The 20,082-nt window shown below is 46.4% G+C and overlaps 1 protein-coding gene across 3 annotated transcripts in view; it reads left to right on the top strand.

Moving 5' to 3' along the window:
* The window catches only part of l3mbtl2 (L3MBTL histone methyl-lysine binding protein 2), a 181,256-nt gene that overhangs the window by 106,986 nt on the left and 54,188 nt on the right, over positions 1-20,082 (top strand). For 2 of the 3 annotated variants that reach the window (XM_041177803.1, XM_041177802.1), the window contains exon 21: positions 12,358-12,463. The gene's annotated coding sequence lies outside the window, so the exon portion shown is untranslated. Of the gene's footprint in view, positions 1-5,377; positions 5,456-12,357; positions 12,464-20,082 lie in introns of those variants that run through there. The other variant, XM_041177804.1, reaches the window with a different exon arrangement.

Genomic DNA, 20,082 nt, shown 5'->3' with positions numbered 1-20,082 from the left:
AATTTTTAAACTGTGTCCCCTAGTTCTAATCTCTCCCAGAAGGGAAAATGTCCCCCCAGCATCCTCCCAGTCAGCCACTCAGGACCTTAAGTGTTTCAATAAGATCACCTCTCATTCTTCTAAGCTCCAACAGGTACGGACCTAAAGCTGCTCAACCTTTCCTCATAAGATAAACCCTTTATCCTGAGAATTATCTTAGTGGACCTGCTGTGAACTGCTTCTAATGCAATTATGTCCTTAAGTAAGGAGACCAAAACTGTACACAGTACTCCGGGCGAGGTCTCATCAATGCCCTGTACGGATATAGCAACACTTCTCTACTTTTATACTCGATTTCCCCTCGCAATAAACACCAGCATTCCATTTGCCTTCCTAATCACTTGCTGCACCTGCATATTAACCTTTTATGATTTATATACCAGGACACCCAGATTCCTCTGTACCTCAGAGTTCTGCAATCTTATTCCGTTTAGATAATACGCTGCTTTTCTATTCTTCCTGCCAAAGTGAACAAGTTCACATTTTCCCCCGTTAAACTCCATCTGCCAAATTTTTGCCCACTCACTGAACCTGCCTCCATCCCTTTGCAGACTCCTTTGTCCTCTTGACAACTTACTTTCCTGTCTTTGTGTCATGAGTAAATGGTGAATGCCAACAAGCTATTTGACTTATTAGCCCTCTGATGTCTGAATTAAATATCGTCCAAATGGAAAACTCTTTAACCTCAGTTGCCTCCGCGCCAAAACTAAACTGACCACCATATGTCACACATGGACTGAGCTTGCGTGTGATGTGGTGTCACCCACACTGCGGAAGATTTGCAAACCCCTCTTGATCTCTTCAGTTGTGCAGAAAAGAAACTCAGCATGTTCTGGAATGTTGCCAAAACAAAGGTCGTATATCAGCCCAGACCTGGTCAGCAAAACATTCCACCTCCCATATATACCAGGGGTCACAGTCTGAGGATACGGGCTAGACCATTTAGGACTGAGATGAGGAGAAATTTCTTCACCCAGAGAGTGGTGAGCCTGTGGAATTCACTACTACAGAAAGTTGTTCAAACCAAAACATTGTTCGTTTTCAAGAAGGAGTTAGATGTTGCTCTTGGGGTGAAAGGGATCAAAGGATATGGGGGGAAAGCGGGAGCAGGCTATTGAGTAGGATGATCAGCCATGATCATAATGAATGTTGGAGCAGGCTCAAAGGGCTAAATGGCCCAGTCCTGCTCCTAGTTTCTATGTTTCTATATACACTCTGGAATATGTTGAGCACTTGCCATACCTTGGCAGTCACCTCTCTCTAAAGGCCACCACTGATGAGGAAATCCAACACTGGATCAGCTGCGCCAGCTCAGCTTTCTACAAACTACGGCAACAAGTGTTTGACATCAAAGACCTCCGCAAGTCAACAAAAGTCCTAGAGTACAGAGCAGTTGTTGTCCCCACCACACTCCTGTACTGCAGTGAGACCTGGACTGTGTATCAGTGACACATGAGAGCACTAGAGAAATCCCATCAGCAATGCCTCTGCCACATCCTTCGGGTTCAATGGGAGAACGGTCAAACAAGCACTGGTGTCCTTCTTGAAGTCAGCTGCACAAGCATTCAGACAAAACTCCTGCAAAATCAACTATGATGGACTGGACACTGTGTCCAGATGGCAGGAAACCGTCTCCTCTGCCAGGTCGTGTTTTCCCAACTTGCAAATGGCCAACGTTGCAGGGGAGGACAAAGAAAATGCTCAAAGACCCGCTGAAGCTCTCCTTGAAGGAGGACCGCATTGACATTAATGAATGGGAGGAGCTTGCTACCAAAATGGCAGCAACTTGTCCATCAAGCTGCATCACATTGAGTCCAGATGCCTTAATGATGAGGCAGAGCGGCAGCAGAGAAGGAAAGAAAAGGAAGCGAATCCCGCACTCTGTATCCCACTACCTCGTGGGACATCCTGCCCCCTGTGCCCAAAGATCCCCAGGTCGAGAATCACGTGAGGACCTGTGGCAGAAACTCGAAGACCCTGAACAGATGTCAAACACAACCTGTATTTCTACACTGTCTTTCATGCCCTCCAGAAAGCGTTTCACCGCCAGCTTAATTACTTTTGAAACAAAAACAAAAATAGCTGGAAAAACTCAGCAGGTCTGACAGCATCTGCGGAGAGGAACACAGTTAACGTTTCGAGTCCGTATGACTCTTCAACAGAACTAAGTAAAAATAGAAAAGAGGTGAAATATAAGCTGGTTTCAGGAGGGGTGGGACAGGTAGAGCTGGATAGAGGGCCAGTGATAGGTGGAGATAACCAAAATATGTCACAGACAAAAGGACAAGGAGATGTTGAAGGTGGTGATATTAACTAAGGAATGTGCTAATTAAGGGTAGAAAGCAGGACGAGCAAGGTACAGATAGCCCTAGTGGGGGTGGGATGGGGGGAAGGGATCAAAATAGGCTAAAAGGTAGAGATAAAACAATGGATGGAAATACATTTAAAAATAATGGAAATAGATGGGAAAAGAAAAATCTATATAAATTATTGGAAATAAAGGAGGGGGGGAATCGGAAAGGGGGTGGGGATGGAGGAGAGAGTTCATGATCTAAGATTGTTGAACTCAATATTCAGTCCGGAAGGCTGTAAAGTGCCTAGTTAGAAGATGAGGTGCTGTTCCTCCAGTTTGCGTTGAGCTTCACTGGAACAATGCAGCAAGTCAAGGACGGACATGTGGGCATGAGAGCAGGGTGAAGTGTTGAAATGGCAAGCGACAGGGAGGTCTGGGTCATGCTTGCGGACAGACCGAAGGTGTTCTGCAAAGCGGTCACCCAGTCTGCGTTTAGTCTCTCCAATGTAGAGGTAACCGCATTGGGAGCTGTGAATGCAGTAGACTAAACTGAGGGAAGTGCAAGTGAAATGCTGCTTCATTTGAAAGGAGTGTTTGGGCCCTTGGACGGTGAGGAGAGGGGAAGTAAAGGGGCAGGTGTTGCACCTTCTGCGGTTGCATAGGAAGGTGCTGTGGGTGGGTGTTGAGGAGTAGGGGGTGATGGAGGAGTGGACCAGGGTGTCCCAGAGGGAACAATCCCTGCAGAATGCCGATAGGGGGGTGAAGGGAAGATGTGTTTGGTGGTGGCATCATGCTGAGTTGGCGGAAATGGCGGAGGATGATCCTTTGAATGCGGAGGCTGGTGGGGTGATAAGTGAGGACAAGGGGGACCCTATCATGTTTCTGGGAGGGAGGAGAAGGTGTGAGGGCGGATGCGCAGGAGATGGGCTGGACATGGTTGAGGGCTCTGTCAACAATCGTGAGTGGAAAACCTCGGTTAAGGAAAAAGGAGGACATGTCAGAGGAACTGTTTTTGAAGGTAGCATCATCAGAACAGATGCGACGGAGGCGAAGGAACTGAGAGAATGGGATGGAGTCCTTACAGGAAGCAGGGTGTGAGGAGCTGTAGTCGAGGTAGCTGTGGGAGTCGGTAGGCTTGTAATGGATATTGGTGGACAGTCTATCACCAGAAATTGAGACAGAGAGGTCAAGGAAGGGAAGTGTCAGAGATGGACCATGTGAAAATGATGGAGGGGTGGAAGTTGGAAGCAAAATTAATAAATTTTTCCAGTTCCAGACGAGAGCATGAAGCAGCACCGAAGTAATCATCGATGTACCGGAGAAAGAGTTGTGGGAGGAGGCCGGAGTAGGACTGGAACAAGGAATGTTCCACATACCCCATAAAGAGACAGGCATAGCTGGGGCCCATGCGGGTACCCATAGCCACACCTTTTATTTGGAGGAAGTGAGAGGAGTTTAAGGAGAAATTATTCAGTGTGAGAACAAGTTCAGCCAGACGGAGGAGAGTAGTGGTGGATGGGGATCGTTTGGGCCTCTGTTCGAGGAAGAAGCAGAGAGCCCTCAGACCATCCTGGTGGGGGTTGGAGGTGTAGAGGGATTGGACGTCCATGGTGAAGAGGAGGTGGTTGGGGCCAGGGAACTGGAAATTGTTGTTATGATGTAGGGTGTCAGAGGAATCACGGATGTAGGTGGGAAGGGACTGGACAAGGGGAGAGAGAATGGAGTTTAGCCTTTTTTGATCCCTTCCCCCCACCCCACCCCCACTAGAGCTATCTGTACCTGCTTGTCCTGCTTTCTACCCTTAATTAGCACATTCCTCAGATAATATCATCACCTTTAACACCTCTTTGTCCTTTTGTCTGTGACATCTTTTGGTTATCTCCACCATCACTGGCCCTCTATCCAGCTCTACCTGTCCCACCCCCCTTAAACTAGCTTATATTTCACCTCTTTTCTATTTTTACTTAGTCTGTTGCAGGGTCATTCGGACTCGAAACATTAACCGTGTTCTTCTCCGCAGATGCTGCCAGACCTGCTGAGTTTTTCCAGGTATTTTTGTTTTTGTTTTGGATTTCCAGCATCCGCAGTTTTTTTGCCTTTATCTTAATTAGTTTTGAAGGCAGTTTCACATCGAGAAACTTGACGGCTGACCTCTGGGCTTGTGTCCCAGGCCACATCAGGCAGTGCATTTCTTGCGAAAACGACAAAGGAGCTTGCCACAAGATCACACTGTAAATGCAAGTGAGTGAATAATTGTAACTGACAAGATTCTACATCTGATCCAGTTTCCTGTCTGTCTCAGTTCCCTGGACAATAAATAAAGATCTGTGGAAGAAAATTGTTACGTTTGAAATGTGAATGCTAAAATGGACGCTAAAAACGTACAGACCATTATGGGATGTGGGCGTCGCTGGCTGGGCCCAGCATTTACTGCCCATCCCTAGTTGCCCTTGAGAAGATGGGGGTGAGCTGCCTTCTTGAGCCGCTGCAGTCCATGTGGTGTAGGTACACCCACAGTGCTGTTAGGGAGGGAGTTCCAGGATTTTGACCCAGCGACAGTGAAGCAACATTGAACAGTGATGGACATTGACTGAGGTCACGATTGGGCTCCACTGTGATGGCCTCTCTGGTTAAATAGCCCCGTCAACTTTGTGTCTCGTGAAAAATAACCACTTGACCGTGAGGGAAGCGACGATGCAAATGGTTAGATATTTGAAAGATTACATGTAGTGACGCCGCAGAATGAAGATGATTGGATAATTTCCCCAGTCAATCATGGCGTGTCAGACCAATCCCAGTGTCAACACTAACCATGTGCTTAAAAAGCACAGGACACTAATGTGTAATATTACTGATTGTGGGAGCACACATGGCATTACTGGTTATGGTGATCAAGTACCTTTTGCTGTTTATGGATTACTGCTTCATAGCAGGAGAGAGTTTACTTGTATATCAACCGTTTAGAGTGCTTGAGAAGTGGTGAGTGGCAAGTGTGGGGGTAATGGGTAGTATTTAAAAAAAAAACAATTTAACTATTTGTTACAGCAATTGCACCTCGGGCAGTTATGGATTTCAAATGCCATGTGCACCACTCAAGCCTGCCGATACCCATGGCACTCCATTCTGTTCAATCAAAATGTGATCACTTCTAGCATCGCAGAACAACATCGTCGGTACGCTCCCTCTCAGAAACCCTCCACGTACATCCCTTCACACACCCTCGAGCCCTCAATCCCCCTCAGAAAGGGCCTTTCAGGCACGCATGTCCTTTACAGTTGAGCTGCTGTCTTTAAACCGGCGGTTTGCAGATTTGAACGTTACAAATGTCAGCGAAGCCTCCTCAGCAAGAATCGAATAGGAAAAGCACATGAAACTGCAAACGATTAAACAGAAGCACTGAGGCACGAGTGAAAACGCCAACAGTTCAAAGTCGAAAGATAACACTTCATTTGCCGTAACATCTCTTTTACCTTTTTAATCCCAATCCTGAACTCCTATCCTTTAATCCCTTCACTGTTATCTTTGATTTTTGGCCCGTTTCCATTTTCATCCCTTGTATCTCGCTTGGCCAATGCTGGTGTAAAATGTCATGTGCCTCCTGTAGCATTACTCTTAGTGTGTCCGATAGTGGGGGATTTTATCAGGGAAAGTGCCTTCTATAACCCACAATGTTTTATTCTCTTGTGTCCCTTGCTTCAAGTGACGTTGCTTCATTTCTGTTGAACTGTACCCTTGCCCAGTGTTGACTCCTAATTACTATTTGGGTTGCAGATGGGAACCAAAGTGTCAGCAGTGGCTCAGTTGATGGCATACTCGCCTCTCAGTCAGAAGGTTCTGGCTTCAAGTCCCACTCCAGGGCTTGAGCACACACATCCAGGTGGCAGAGGGAGCACTGCACTGTCAGAGAGTCAGGACTGAGGAAGTGCTGCACTGTCGGAGAGTCAGTACTGAGGGAGTGCTGCACTGTCAGAGAGTCAGGACTGAGGGAGTGCTGGACTGAGGGAGTGTTGCACTGTTGGAGAGTCAGGACTGAGGGAGTGCTGCACTGTCAGAGAGTCAGGACTGAGGGAGTGCTGCACTGTCAGAGAGTCAGGACTGAGGGAGTGCTGCACTGTCAGAGAGTCAGGACTGAGGGAGTGCTGCACTGTCGGAGAGTCAGGACTGAGGGAGTGCTGCACTGTCGGAGAGTCAGGACTGAGGGAGTGCTGCACTGTCGGAGAGTCAGGACTGAGGGAGTGCTGCACTGTCGGAGAGTCAGGACTGAGGGAGTGCTGCACTGTCGGAGAGTCAGGACTGAGGGAGTGCTGTACTGTCGGAGAGTCAGGACTGAGGGAGTGCTGTACTGTCGGAGAGTCAGGACTGAGGGAGTGCTGCACTGTCGAAGAGTCAGGACTGAGGGAGTGCTGCACTGTCGGAGAGTCAGGACTGAGGGAGTGCTGCACTGTCGGAGAGTCAGGACTGAGGGAGTGCTGCACTGTCGGAGAGTCAGGACTGAGGGAGTGCTGCACTGTCGGGGAGTCAGGACTGAGGGAGTGCTGCATTGTCGGAGAGTCAGGACTGAGGGAGTGCTGCACTGTCAGAGGGTAAGACTAAAGGAGTGCAGCACTGCAGAGAGTCAGTATGAATGGCGTGCTGCACTGTCAGACAGTCAGTACTGCGAGAGTGCAGCACTGTCGGAAGGTCAGTACTGAGGGAGTGCTGCGTTGTCAGAGAGTCAGTACGGAAGGTGTTCTGCACTGTTGGAGATTCAGGACTGAGGGAGTGCTGCACTGTCGGAGGGTCAGTACTGAGGGAGTGCTGCGCTGTCGGAGGGTCAGTACTGAGGGAGTGCTGCGCTGTCGGAGGGCCAGTACAGAGGGAGTGCTGCGCTGTCGGAGGGTCAGTACTGAGGGAGTGCTGCACTGTTGGAGGGTCAGTACTGAGGGAGTGCTGCCCTTTCGGAGGGTCAGTGCGGAAGCAGCGCTGCACTGATGGACGATCAGTATGGATGGATTGCTGTACTGTCAGACATTCAATACTGAGAGTGCTGCACTGAAGGAGGGTCAGAATTGAGGGAGAGCCGCTTTGTCAGAGGGTCAGGACTGATGGTGTGCTGCACTTGTTGGAGTGTCAGTACTGAGGGAGTGCTGCACTGTCGGAGGGTCCATACAGAGAGAGTGCAGCACTGTCGGAGGGTCAGTTCTGAGGGAGTGCTGCAATGTTAAGAGAGTCAGTATGGATGGAGTGCTACATTGTCAGAGGATCAGTACTGACAGAGAGCTGTGCTGTCCGAGGGTCAGTATGGATGGAGTGCTGAGCTGCCCGAGGATCAGTACCGAGGGAGCGCCACACTGTCAGAGTTTCGGCACTTTGGGAGTGTTGCACTTTCGAAGTGTCGGTAATGTGGGAGCTCTGTGCACTTGGAGTGCCAGTACTGAGGGAGCCTCACACTGTTGGACAGTCAGTATGGAAAGAGTGCTGCGCTGTCAGCGGGTCAGTATGGAGAGAGTGCTGTGCTGTCAGAGAGTCAGTACTGAGGGAGCGGTGTGCCCTGGGAGTGTCAGTGCTGTCGGAGGGTCAGTATGGAGGGAGCACTGCACTGTTGGAGGGTCGATACTGAGGGAGTGCTGTGCTGTCTGAGGGTCAGTATTGAGGGAGTACTGCACTGTTGGAGGATCGATAGTGAGGGAGTGCTGCACTGTTGGAGGGTCAGTATTAAGGGAGGACTGCACTGTTGGAGGGTTGAAAGTGATGGAGTGCTGCACTGTCGAAGGGTCGATACTGAGGGAGTGCTGCACTGTCGAAGGGTCGATACTGAGGGAGTGCTGCACTGTTGGAGGGTCGATAGTGAGGGAGTGCTGCGCTGTTGAACGGTCGATAGTGAGGGAGTGCTGCACTGTCGGGGCAGTATTGAGGGAGTACTGCACTGTTGGAGGGTCGATAGTGAGGGAGTGCTGCACTTTCAGACAAGATGTTAAACTGAGGCCCTATCCGATCTCTCAGGCAGACGGTGTCCTTGCCAATAGTGATTTTCATTTGGAAAGGACAAATTTGCAGGATTACGGGGAGAAAATGGCAGAATGGTCAAGGTGCATTTCTCCTTTGGAGAGCCAGCACAGTTATGAATGGGCCGAATGGCTTCCTTCTGCACTGTGACCATTCTGTAAATCTGTGAAATATGATTGGTCAGCCAGTCAGAGTTAACAGATAACTTGACATGTCCTGAACTAGGAAATTTCATCAGCCTGTTTCCAATTCCCATCCTCCTCTTGCTTTCATGTGGTCCACCTGCAACTCTTCCCTTCCCTTCCTCGGCCTCTCTGTCTCTAATCCTGGGGACAGGCCACTCGGTACTCCTGTCACACTCAGTTTAAGGTGTCGCACTAAAGTGTGAAGAACATGCAGAGTGTCCCAGGCATTGAAAAAAAACCTTAAAATGGCCACAGGGGTCAAAATGTCTAACAAAAAACATTTTTTTCAACTGATTTTTTTATGAGTAGCGCCATGAGAAGTGCAGCAGAGATATAAAAGCAGTTCCACCTTTCACTCTGAAAGAGAATCATACGAACTTGTAGCATTAACTCTGTTTCTCTCTCCACAGACACTGCCAGACCTGCTGAGTTTTTCCAGCATTTTTTGATTTTATTTCAGATTTCCAGCGTCTGCAGTATTTGGCCCTTATTTTATTCCACTTTTCACCTTCGCATACAAGCCCCCAGGAGGTGCAACATCTGCCCCCTCACCTCCACTCTCTCCATCCCAGGCCCCAAATGTTCCTTCCAGATTAAACAGCAATTTACCTGTGCTACTTTCAATTTAGTATACCGCATTCACAGCTCATCCGTCTGGTCTGCTCTTTATTGCACTTTTACTGTAATTTTCAAGTTGAAATGTTTTGTCATGGACTTTTGCAACTTTTATGAATCAGGTATATTTTTGGGACAGGGAAATCTTAACACAAAAATAAAATGCTGCAGGTGCTGAAAATCTGAATGAAAAGCTCAGCAGGTCAGGCAGCTTCTGTGGACGGAGTAACGGACCCTGACCTTTCAACAGAGCTGGGAAATGTTAGAGATGTCATAGTCTTAAACGAGTGAAAGGTGGGAAAAGGAACAAAAGGGGAGGTCTGTGATGGGGTGAAAGGCAGGAAGAATTAAATGACAGAACAGTTAGCGGTGCAGGGCCAAAGGGAGTGGTCCTAGGACAAGTAAAGGAACAAAAGATGTGTCTAGACGAGGTGTGAATGGCAGGGTCCTGAATCACTGCCATTCGAAAATGAGAGAAGAGTCCAAAATCTGCAAAGAAAACCCAAATAAAGCCAGGGTGGCGATGACAGTCTGATATTGTTGAACTCGATGTTGGGCATGGAAGGCAGTGGAGTGGCTCATTAAAAGATGAGGTGCTGTTCCTCAAGGTAACGCTGAGCTTCATTGGAATAGTGCAGGAGATCGAGGACAGAGAGGGAGGTCAGCGTGAGAGCAAGGCGGAGGATTTAAAATGCGATGTGACCGGAAGCTTGGGGGTCATGCGGACCGAACAGAGATGTTCTGCAAAGCAGTCACCCAGTCTGTGTTCAGCCTCCCCCATGTAGAGCAGACCACATGGATGAGCTGTGAATGCAGTGTGCTAAGTTGAAAGTAGCACAGGTAAATTGCTGTTTAATCTGGAAGGAACATTTGGGGCCTTGGATGGTGAGAGAGGAGGTGAAGGGGCAGATGTTGCATCTCCTGGGGGCTTGTATGCGAAGGTGAAAGGTGGAAGCTGTTTCTATATCTCTGCTGCACCTTCCGTTGGTTCTGCTCACAATAAGTCGATTGAAAAACAGATTTGTAAGGATAACAATGCTGTACAATGTGCAGTGTCCCTTTAAAGGACATATACAGTCTAATTGTTAAGTGAGCTGAAGTTCAGAGTTTTTCAGTTTATTTGTTTAATTAGGGAATACTTTCCACACTGGAATGTTCCTGTCACGTTTTAATGCTGATGGTCAGAATCACTCAGTGTTTGTATGCCAGGAGCGCAAACTGCAACTCTCACCTTCAACAGATTTATTTACCTGCATTTCATGAAGCTGCCCTGTTAGGAACATAGGTGTGGGTAAAGTGAGGTACCCTGACCCCTTAAGAGAATGCAAGTGTACTGATCACGTGATAGCACTGACAAATCACTGTACAGCGCGGGCAACAGGGAACTGTAAGTCTGGTTGGAGGTTTCTGAGTGAGCACGTATGATCTTGTGCTCTGCCCTATGCCTCAATGAACCATCACTGTTTATTCTTACTTCAGTCTCTCCTTGATATTGATTGCAAGCAGCAATTGATGAGAACATAGGAAGGCGTGCAGTTAGAGTTCATTTGGCCAACAAACTCATTTACCCAAGACATAAAAATAGGAATGGGAGTAGACCACTTAGCCCCTCCAGTTATTCAATGGGATCGTAACAGATCTTTTACCTAAGTCCATAGACTTTGCCCCATATCCAGTTTTGATTAATGAAAATCTATTATCGCTGATTTGATGCCTGTTCAAGAGCTGCTGCAGAAGTGTATCACTCCCGAAAGACCTGGCTGTAATTTTGAGGCTCTGTCTCCTCAGCCTAGATTCCTCAACCAAATGGTTTCTCTCTCTCTCTGTGCCCTATCCTGGAAATCTTGCTGAGCTGACTCACTGGAACGCGTCTCCAAGGCTGGTGGGACCCGAGAAGCTATTGCATTATGTAATTTGGTGGAAACGCAGATCAAGAGAGTTTGCGAGCTCCACTTGTATACATTTCTGATCAGTTTGAGTGGGAACGTGGACAAGGACAAGCTATTTCATTTTTGTTTTTCATGCACGGTGTGTGTTAATCGGAAAATTGGCTGTGGTGGATTTTTTTTCCTCTTTTCATCTCTCCCTCTACCTTCTCTCCTCCCCATCCATTCGCTCTTTTTCTCGCTCCCCACGCTCTCTGATCCCACACGCACCCTCCTATGCACTCCCTGTGGTCTATCCTTTTGTTCTCTCAGCTCTCACCGCTCTTTCTCCTTCCTTGTTTGCTTTCTGTTTGCATCCATTCTCCCACCATGTTGGCACGTTCTTTTCTTCTCTCTCTGGTTTCTGTTTCTCTGCCCTCACCATAAACACACTAGAGCTCTCTCTCATCCAGGGGAAAGCAAGTCAGTTTTCTCCACGGCTTAGGCAGTTTGTTGAGCAGGCGGCTGAGACATACAGACTCGGAAAGGTCCAAGGTTCAATTCCCCGCTTGTGCTGAGTTAACTTGCCTTGGACATAGGTGTTGCAATAGGTTCTTGTGCCCTTGGTTTAGGGAAAAGTAGCCCGAGTTTCTACTTCTGATCACTGTCCAGTGACCCCTTGTGGGAAGTGTGTGTATGGACATCAGGTGAGGACAGAATTGACTTGGATGTTATTTGTGTGCATCTACGCCAATCTGTTTAGGAGATCTTGTGGTGCGGTGGGTAGTGTCCCTGTCTCTGAGCCGGAAGCTCCGGGTTCAAGTCCCACCCCAGGACCTGATGGTCAAGGAAGGTGTGTTCACAATTTAGCCAAACAGGCTGAGTACCAACCTGCAAATCCTTCCAATACATGCCAATGGCAGGTGGTAAGAGTGGGAGAGATTCCTGGTCAGCCATGTGATGGAAAGAACCTTGTAGCCACCACCATCACTATCCATACCTCCAGACTACAACATACATATAGAAGTGTAGGTTGTCACAACAATTTGGACTCCATGTGTGAACTTTAACACATCACCAGCAGACCAATCTGTTTAATGCTACTGTCCTAGTGAAGGTTAGGGTATACACTGGGGAGGGTAGATGTGCACTTTGGGAAGGACAGAAGAACTTGGAGAAATCACGAATGTTCAGTAGAGAATTTTTTTTTTCGCGAGCAGTGAAAAGGAAGGTTGTAAATGTTGGCAAACAGAGATAAAAGCCTCAATCAAATGACAATCAAGCTGAGGTCAATTAGCTGATGGGAATTAAGGTTAATCTGTTTGATGGAACCTTTCATCAACCTATGTAAGGTTAATCTGTCTTTCTGTTCTAGACTTTGGCTGCAACCTTTCAATCCTCCTTGGATATGGGAGCAGGACCAGAGGACAGGAGGATTCCGAATGTTAAACCCCTAGCAAGAAAGGAGAGAGAAAAAACAGGTAAGTGCAGATTAGTCGGAGGGGAAACCTGTAGAGACCATAGTTTTTTTAAATTATTCGTTCATGGGATGTGGGTGTCACTGGCTAGGCCAGCATTTATTGCCCATCCCTAATTGCCCTGTTCAGAGGGCATTTAAGAGTCAACCTCATTGCTGTGGGCCTGGAGTCACATGTAGGCCAAACCAGGTAAGGGCAGCAGATTTCCTTCCCTAAAGGGGATTAGTGAACCAGATGGGTTTTTACAACAATTGGCAATGGTTTTGTTGTCATCATCAGACTTTTAATTCCAGATTTTTATTGAATTCAAATTTCGCCATTACCCTGGGTCTCCTGGAATATTAGTCCAGTGACAATACCACTATGCCACCAGCCATGATCTGAGACAGTGTTAATTGTCTCTTAGAAGGACGTAGGTTAAGAGATGACAGTCAACGTTCTACCTTCTGTAAACTTGAGGTCATCTGCTGCCTGTGTCATCCTTGTTTTTAAATCCCTCCATGGCCTCGCCCCTCCCTATCTCTATAATCTCCTCCAGCTCCACAACCCTCCGAGATATCTGCGCTGCTCTAATTCTGGCTTCTTGAGCATCCCCGATTTTAATTTCTCCACCATTGGCGGCCGTGCCTTTAGCTGCCTGGGCCCCGAGCTCTGGAATTCCCTCCCTAAACCTCTCCGCCTCTCTACTTCACTTTCCTCCTTTAAGACACTCCTTAAAACCTACCTCCATGACCAAGCTTTTCGTCACCTGACTTAATATCTCCTTACATGGCTCGGTGTCAGACTTCATTTCATAATGCTCTTGTGAAGCGTCTTGGGACATTTCATTCCATTATAGATGCTATATAAACGTGAGTTATTGTTGTTAAATGCAGATTGTGCCTTACTAACTTAATTGAGTTCTTCAGTAACATAAAGCAGAGGGTTGATAAGGGTCATATCATTGATGTTGAATATATGGACTTCCAGAAGGTGTTTGATTGGGTGCCACATAATAGTCTTGTTGGCAAAATTGAAATGCATGGGATTAGCGAGCCAATGGTAGCATGGATACAAGATTGGCTAAGGAACAGAAAGCAGACTGTAATGGTGAACGCTCGTTTTATTTTGGGCTGGCAGGGAGTATACAGTGGTGTCACCCAATGGGTGGTATTAGGTATATATAATAAAGGCCCAGGACTTGGATTTACAGGGACATTGTTTCGAGATTTACAGGTGACACAATGCTTGGAAATGGGATCGACAGTGAGGCGACCAGTCACCGACTTGAGCAGTGCAGAGACAGACTGGTCAATTGAGCAGTAAAATATAACGCAGAGGAGTGTGAGAGGCACTTCAGAAGAGAAATAAAGAGAAACTGTTTACACCAAATGTGCAATTAAAAAGAAGCAGCAGAAACTGAGAGAACCGAGGAGGCTGAGAAGAGAGTGAATAGAGGCATTCCAAGTTGACATACACAAAGGTAGCAGGGCACATTGATAAAGCTGTTTAAGAAAGGCATATAAAATCCAATTATTTTATAAATAGAAGAATAAAGTTACACTAAACTTTATAAAACTTCAGCTAGTGTGCTTTGTTCATTGTGGGTACCACACTTTAGGAAGGACTATTTAAGATTCTTTTATGGGATGTGCATATTGCTGGCAAGACCAGCATTTGTTGTCCATCCCTAACTGCCCTTGAACTGAGTGGCTTGCTGGGCCATTTCAGGGGGCAGTTAAGAGTCAATCACATTGCTGAGAGTCTGGAGTCACATGTAGGCCAGACTGGGTAAGGACAGCAGATTTCCTTCCCTAAAAGACATTAATGAACCAGCTGGGTAAGTGAGGTCTTGTGATACAGTGGGTAATATCCCTTTCTCTGGGCCGAAGCTCCCAGTTCCAATCCCACTTCAGGACTTGACGGCCAAGGATCGTGCATTCATAATGTGGCCAAACAGGTTGAGTTTCAGCCTGTAACTCCAATAAACCTGATGGCAGGCGGTAAGAGAGGGAGAGTTTCCTGGTCCAGCCGCCGTGGTGGGATTTGAACCCGTGTCCCCAAGCATGAACCTGGGCCTCTGGATTACTCGCACTGGTGACATTGCCACTATGGAACTCCAAACCCCAAGATCTTGGAGAGAGTGCAGTTACTGGGGGGGCTGAAGAAGCTGGGCTGGTTCTCCTGAGAACAGAGAAGGTTAAGGAGAGAGTGAATAGAGGCATTCCAAGTTGATGAAAGGCTTTGATAGAATAGTTAAGGAGAAACTGTTTCCACTGAGGGTAATGATCTAAACTAATGGGCTAAAGAGCCAGGAGGAGATGAGACATTGTTTGATTCAGTGAGTTGTTATGATCTAGATGGATAATAATATTATTAAATAATGATTTTCAAAGAGAGTTTTGTTCTACTTAAAAAGGAAAATTTTGCTTAAAATCGGGGGAAAGAGCAAGGTAAGTGGGACTAATTGGATAGCTCTCTCAGCGATCTGGTATAGCCCAGTGGGCAGAATGGCCGCCTCCTGTATGGTATGATTCGACACTGAATGAGCTGTTGGGATTTGAGGCCTTCTGTTTTAGTTCCTTTCTATTTTCGGAGAGAGTTTTCACATTATTCCCGAGCTGAGAGCACTTCAGGCTGCTCTTGGATCTTTGTCACATGCACATCCAGCCGCTAAGAGTAGAGCTAGAGTGACCTGGTGAGTGGTCGCCTCCCCTTCCTCTGCCACTCCCCTACTCTATTTCTCTTCCAGTGGAAGCACAGAATGAACAAAGGAATAAGAGGAGGCCATTTGGCCCTTCAGTCAGCTCATGGCTAACCTGTACATCAGAAACATCAGCTTGCCTTAGATCTATATCACTTGATGCCCTTAACCTAACAAGAATCTATAAATCTAAGTCTTGAAAAATTTGAGCAATCCCACATCTGCAGCCTGTTGGGGAAGAGAATTCCCGATTATCATGTGGCAAAGTGCTTTGTGACGCCACTCCTGAATTTTAAGATTGCATCTTCTTGTCCTCAATTCCCTCATCCGAGGAGATAGTCTTTCTATATCTACCTTCCTGAATCCTTGTTTGAGCAGCTTGATTTGATCACCTCTCGGCTTTCTAACTGGAAGGGCTTCAAGTTAAATTTCTGTGACCCGTCCTCACAATTTAACTTTACCCTTCAGCTGGAGTACTGCATCCAGTTCTGGATGCTGCACTTTAGGAAGAATGTGAAGGCATTGGAGAGAGAGCAGAAAAGATTCACCAGAATGGTTCCAAGGGATGAGGAACTTCAGTTACATAGAAAAATTGGAGAACTTGGGACTGTTTTCCTTGGAGAAGAGAAGGTTGAGAGGAGATTTGATAGAGGTGTTCAAAATCATGAGGGATCTGAACAGAGTAGATAGGGAGAAACTGTTCCCATTGGTGAAAGGATGGAGAACCAGAGGGTACAGATTTAAGGTAATTGGCAAAAGAAGCGAAGGCGACACGAGGAGAAACTTTCTCACAGTGAATGGACTGCACTGCCTGAGAGTGTGATGGAGGCAGGTTCAATCGAGCTGTTCAAGAGGGACTTGGGTTATTATCTGAAAAGGAAGAGTGTGCAGGGTTGTGGGGAGAAGGTGGGGGAATGGGCACGAGGTAAATTGCTCATTCAGAGAGCCAGCACAGACATGACGGGTCAAATGGCCTCCTGTGCTGTAAGCATTCTGTGATTCTGGTGAATCTGCTTTGTACTCTCTAAGGTGAATATATCTTTACTAAAGTACAGTGCCGAAAAATGTAGGGAGCTCTCCATATGGGATGTAGCAAAGAGCCGCCTTTGTAATGCAGACTCCTTGAGATTAAGGCCAAGACCCCATTAGCATTTTTGCTTACTTTCTCCATTAGCTTTGATTTTTGATAATGGATGCACAAATCCTGTTTCTCTCCCAAGATTCTTGGTTTCTCATCATTGAGAAAACATTCCAGTTTGTCTTTCCTTGATCTAAAGTGAATGACATTGAGGCCCATTTGCTGCAGTCTTGCCCCCTCTGTCTAACTTCCTTAGTGACTTCCTGACTCTCATCCACAGAGCTGACTTTGCCTCCTAACTATTTAGTGTTGTCTGCAAACTTAGAAAACGGTTCTCGATTCCTTCATCCATCATTGGTGCACACTGTGAAAAGCTGACGTCCTAGTTCAGATTCCGAGGAAACACTATGTCATAACCTGCCAATCAGTGTGTTTCCCATTCATCCCTACTCTCAATCTCCTATCTCCCAACCAATTTCAAACCCATGTCACAAAGTTAGTAAGCAGGATAAAGGAGCAGGGAATAGACCAGCTCTGCCATTACATATGATCAAGTCTAACCTCCTGCCTCAACTCCACTTTCCTGCCCGAACCCCATATCCCTTGATTCCCTGAGAGACCAAAAATCTGTCACTCTCGGCCTTAAATGTATTCAACGATGGAGTATTCACAACCAACTTGGGGTAGAAAATTCCAAAGATTTACAACCCTTTGAGTGAAGTAATCTCTCCTCATCTCAGTCCCAAATGATCGGCTGCTTATCCTGAGACGATGTGTTCTAGATTCCCCAACCAGGGGAAACAACCTCAGTGTCTACCCAATAAAGCCCCTTCAGAATCTTGAATGTTTCAATGAGATCACCTTCCTTCACTCATTCTGAACTCCAGAGAGTATAGGCCCAATTTACTTAGCCTCTCATCATAGAATAACTCTCTCATCCCAGGAATCAATCTAGTGAACTTTTGCCATACATTTTTCTTTTATTTGTTCGTTCATGGGATGTGTCACTGGCTAGGCCTTCATTTATTGCCTATCCCTAATTGCCCTTGAGAAGCTGCTGCCTTGAACTGCTGCAGTCCATGCGGTGTAGGTACACCCACAGTGCGGTTAGGGAGGGAGTTCCAGGATTTTGACCGAGCGACAGTGAAGGAACTGCTTCCAAGGCAAGTATATCCTTAGATATGGAGCCTAAAACTGCTCTCAGTACTCCATGTGTGGTCTCACAGAAACCTTACACAATTTTAGCAAGACTTCCTTATTCTTGTACTCCAACCGCCTTGCAATAAAAGCCAATGTATAATTTGCCTTCCTGTGAGGTTACGGAGAAAGGCTGTGGGATTGACAGGCACAGCACTGACTACAGCACCATGGAGCAGGAGACAGTTCATGGCCTAGGAGAAGCAGCACAGAATAAATGTGATGAGAGAGGATTTTTGATCATTACGAGGGCAGATAGCATCCTCTGCAGTCACACTGGAGAACCCTAAGGGACTGTTGCCTACCTAGTGCCAGGGTGAGAGATATCTCAGAGCATCTGGAAATGGCCTGGGGTGGGGATGGGGGTTGGTTGAGGAAGAGCCATGTCTGGATCAATAGTATAAGAAGGAACTGGGAGGAGGTCGGGAAGCTGGAAGCCAGATTCAAAGGCAGGAAAGTGACTGGGCTGGAAGACGAGTGTAGGAATAGGGATTCCATTTGTTGGTGCGCTGATACTGGAGCAGGGAGGAGCTGTGGGCACGGACTGCACCTAAACTGGCCAGGGCCCAAGGTAGGACAAATGGAGCTGTGGATAAGATTGTAAACCAGTAAAGGGTTGGAGGGGGGGGGCCACGGGGACAAAGGGCTCATGCAGAAATAATAAAAGTGCAAATAATCTCAAGATAAGAAAAGGGATGAGAGCAAAGTCCAGATCATAAATAGTGCTAGAGTGTTGAGTAATTCTAACGGTGGGGGAAACCAGCTAACAGAGAACGTAATATGATTGGATTTGATAGTGGGTTTGATAGGGAGAAGAGGGTCACAAACCAAGATTATAAATTGAGGACTTTGCAGGGATGATGCAGAAATTGACCAACTGAACAGAACCGTTAAACATGTAAAATTACAGGTGAATGTGAGACATGTTCAAAGAAGTGTTCGATATAAGACCTGTGGTGGTCTGTTATAGTTCGCTCGGAGTCTGAGTTGCTGTGGCAACCTGCACTTTTTCCTGAATGTTGTAGTCTGGAGCCATGGATAGTGATGGTAGAGGCTCCAATGTTCTTTCCATCACATGGCTGACCAGGAATCTCTCCGGCTCTTATCACTTGCCATTGGTGGGTGTTGGAAGGATTTGCAGGTTGATATTCAACCTGTTTGGCCGGGTTACAAACACCACCTTCCTTGGCCATCAGATCCTGGAGTGGGACTCGAACTCAGAGCTTCCGGCTCAGAGGCAGGGATGCTACTCACTGCACCACACAACCCGTACAATGCCCCTAAAGACCAAGAGCTCTATCTGTGTAACTAAACAGCTGCGGTCAGCAAGAGAGCTGAGATGTTATAAAACTAAAAGGCTAGCCTTTCACAAGTGTAAAGGATAATGGAGCTCTCACAGGCTGACAGAGGAATAAAGAACAGCAAAGACATGCGGCGAAAGTAGCAAAGAGATAAAAAATGAAGGAAATTGAGGATAATAGTAAAAAATTTTACAGTATATTAGGAGAAGGAAGGTGGCTAAGGTAATACATGCACCTTAAAGAAACACACAGCTTGCTTTGTAATTGAAAATGAGATGGCAGTCTTGTGAAATAAGTACTTTTTAATTAGTCTTCATGATGGAAGATAAAGATAAAGTACAAGGGGTATGAGAAAAATCAAAAATAAATCTAAAGAAGGAATTTCCTAGGTTTAATACGAATTTAAAAATGGTAATGAAGAAAATAATGGGACTGAAGATCAACAAACCTTCAAAACCTAATGGTTCCCATCCCAGGGTACTAAAGGAAGTAGGTGTGGAGATTGGAAAGGCTTTAGTCATAATCTTTCAAAACTGTTTTGATTCAGGGATGTCCCCTTGGATTTGAAAATTGTCATTGTCACACCGTTATTTAAGAAGGGTGGGAGAAAGAACGAGGAAATGATAGGCCTATTGATTTCATCTCTGCTCTGGGGAAGTTTCTAGAATATGTCATTAGAGATAGAGTGACTGAACACTTGGATAAACACAAACTTATTGAAGAGATTTTTTAAGGGTAAGTCATGTCATGAGGAGGTCGCGAGCATGAGAGCTAAGGAGAGTGTCTATGGATGTTATTTATGTGGACTTCCAGAAGGCATTCGCTAAGGTTCCACACTGGAGCCTGCTAGCAAAAATAAAAGTGCATGGAACAGGAGGTAACCTATTGGCAAAAGTAGAGAATTGGCTAGGAGACAGGAGTCAGAGAATTGCGATAATAGAGATATACACAAATTAGCAAATTAGTAAATGGCAATATCCTCCCAGGGATTTGCGCTGGGGCCACTGCATTTCCCTACATTTATAAAGGAGAGAGAAAGTGGGCCAATTTTCTGAGTTTACTGATGATATTAAACTAGGTGGCACAGTAAATAATACAGCTAGGAACAAAATGTTGCAAAGAGACATGTTGGTGACTAAATGAATGGGCTAAAAAATGTGGTGTTCTGAGATGAGATCTTCTACCTTGAACTCTAGGAGTGGGACTTGGTTCTTAGACAGATGTGGACATACTCTGGTATCTGCTTAACATTTGTTCCTTCGTCCTATATCTAAACAGATTACAGAGTAGGCACATAGCTCCTAGGCATGATTCCAACTTCTCTTTCGAGAGAGAGAGAGTCTAACTCGAGACCGACTGGTGT

This window comes from Carcharodon carcharias, chromosome 31 (genome assembly GCF_017639515.1).
Source record: "Carcharodon carcharias isolate sCarCar2 chromosome 31, sCarCar2.pri, whole genome shotgun sequence".
Taxonomy (NCBI): domain Eukaryota; kingdom Metazoa; phylum Chordata; class Chondrichthyes; order Lamniformes; family Lamnidae; genus Carcharodon; species Carcharodon carcharias.
The sequence above is the reverse complement of the archived record's forward strand: the minus strand, read 5'-3'. Positions and strand labels throughout refer to the sequence as shown.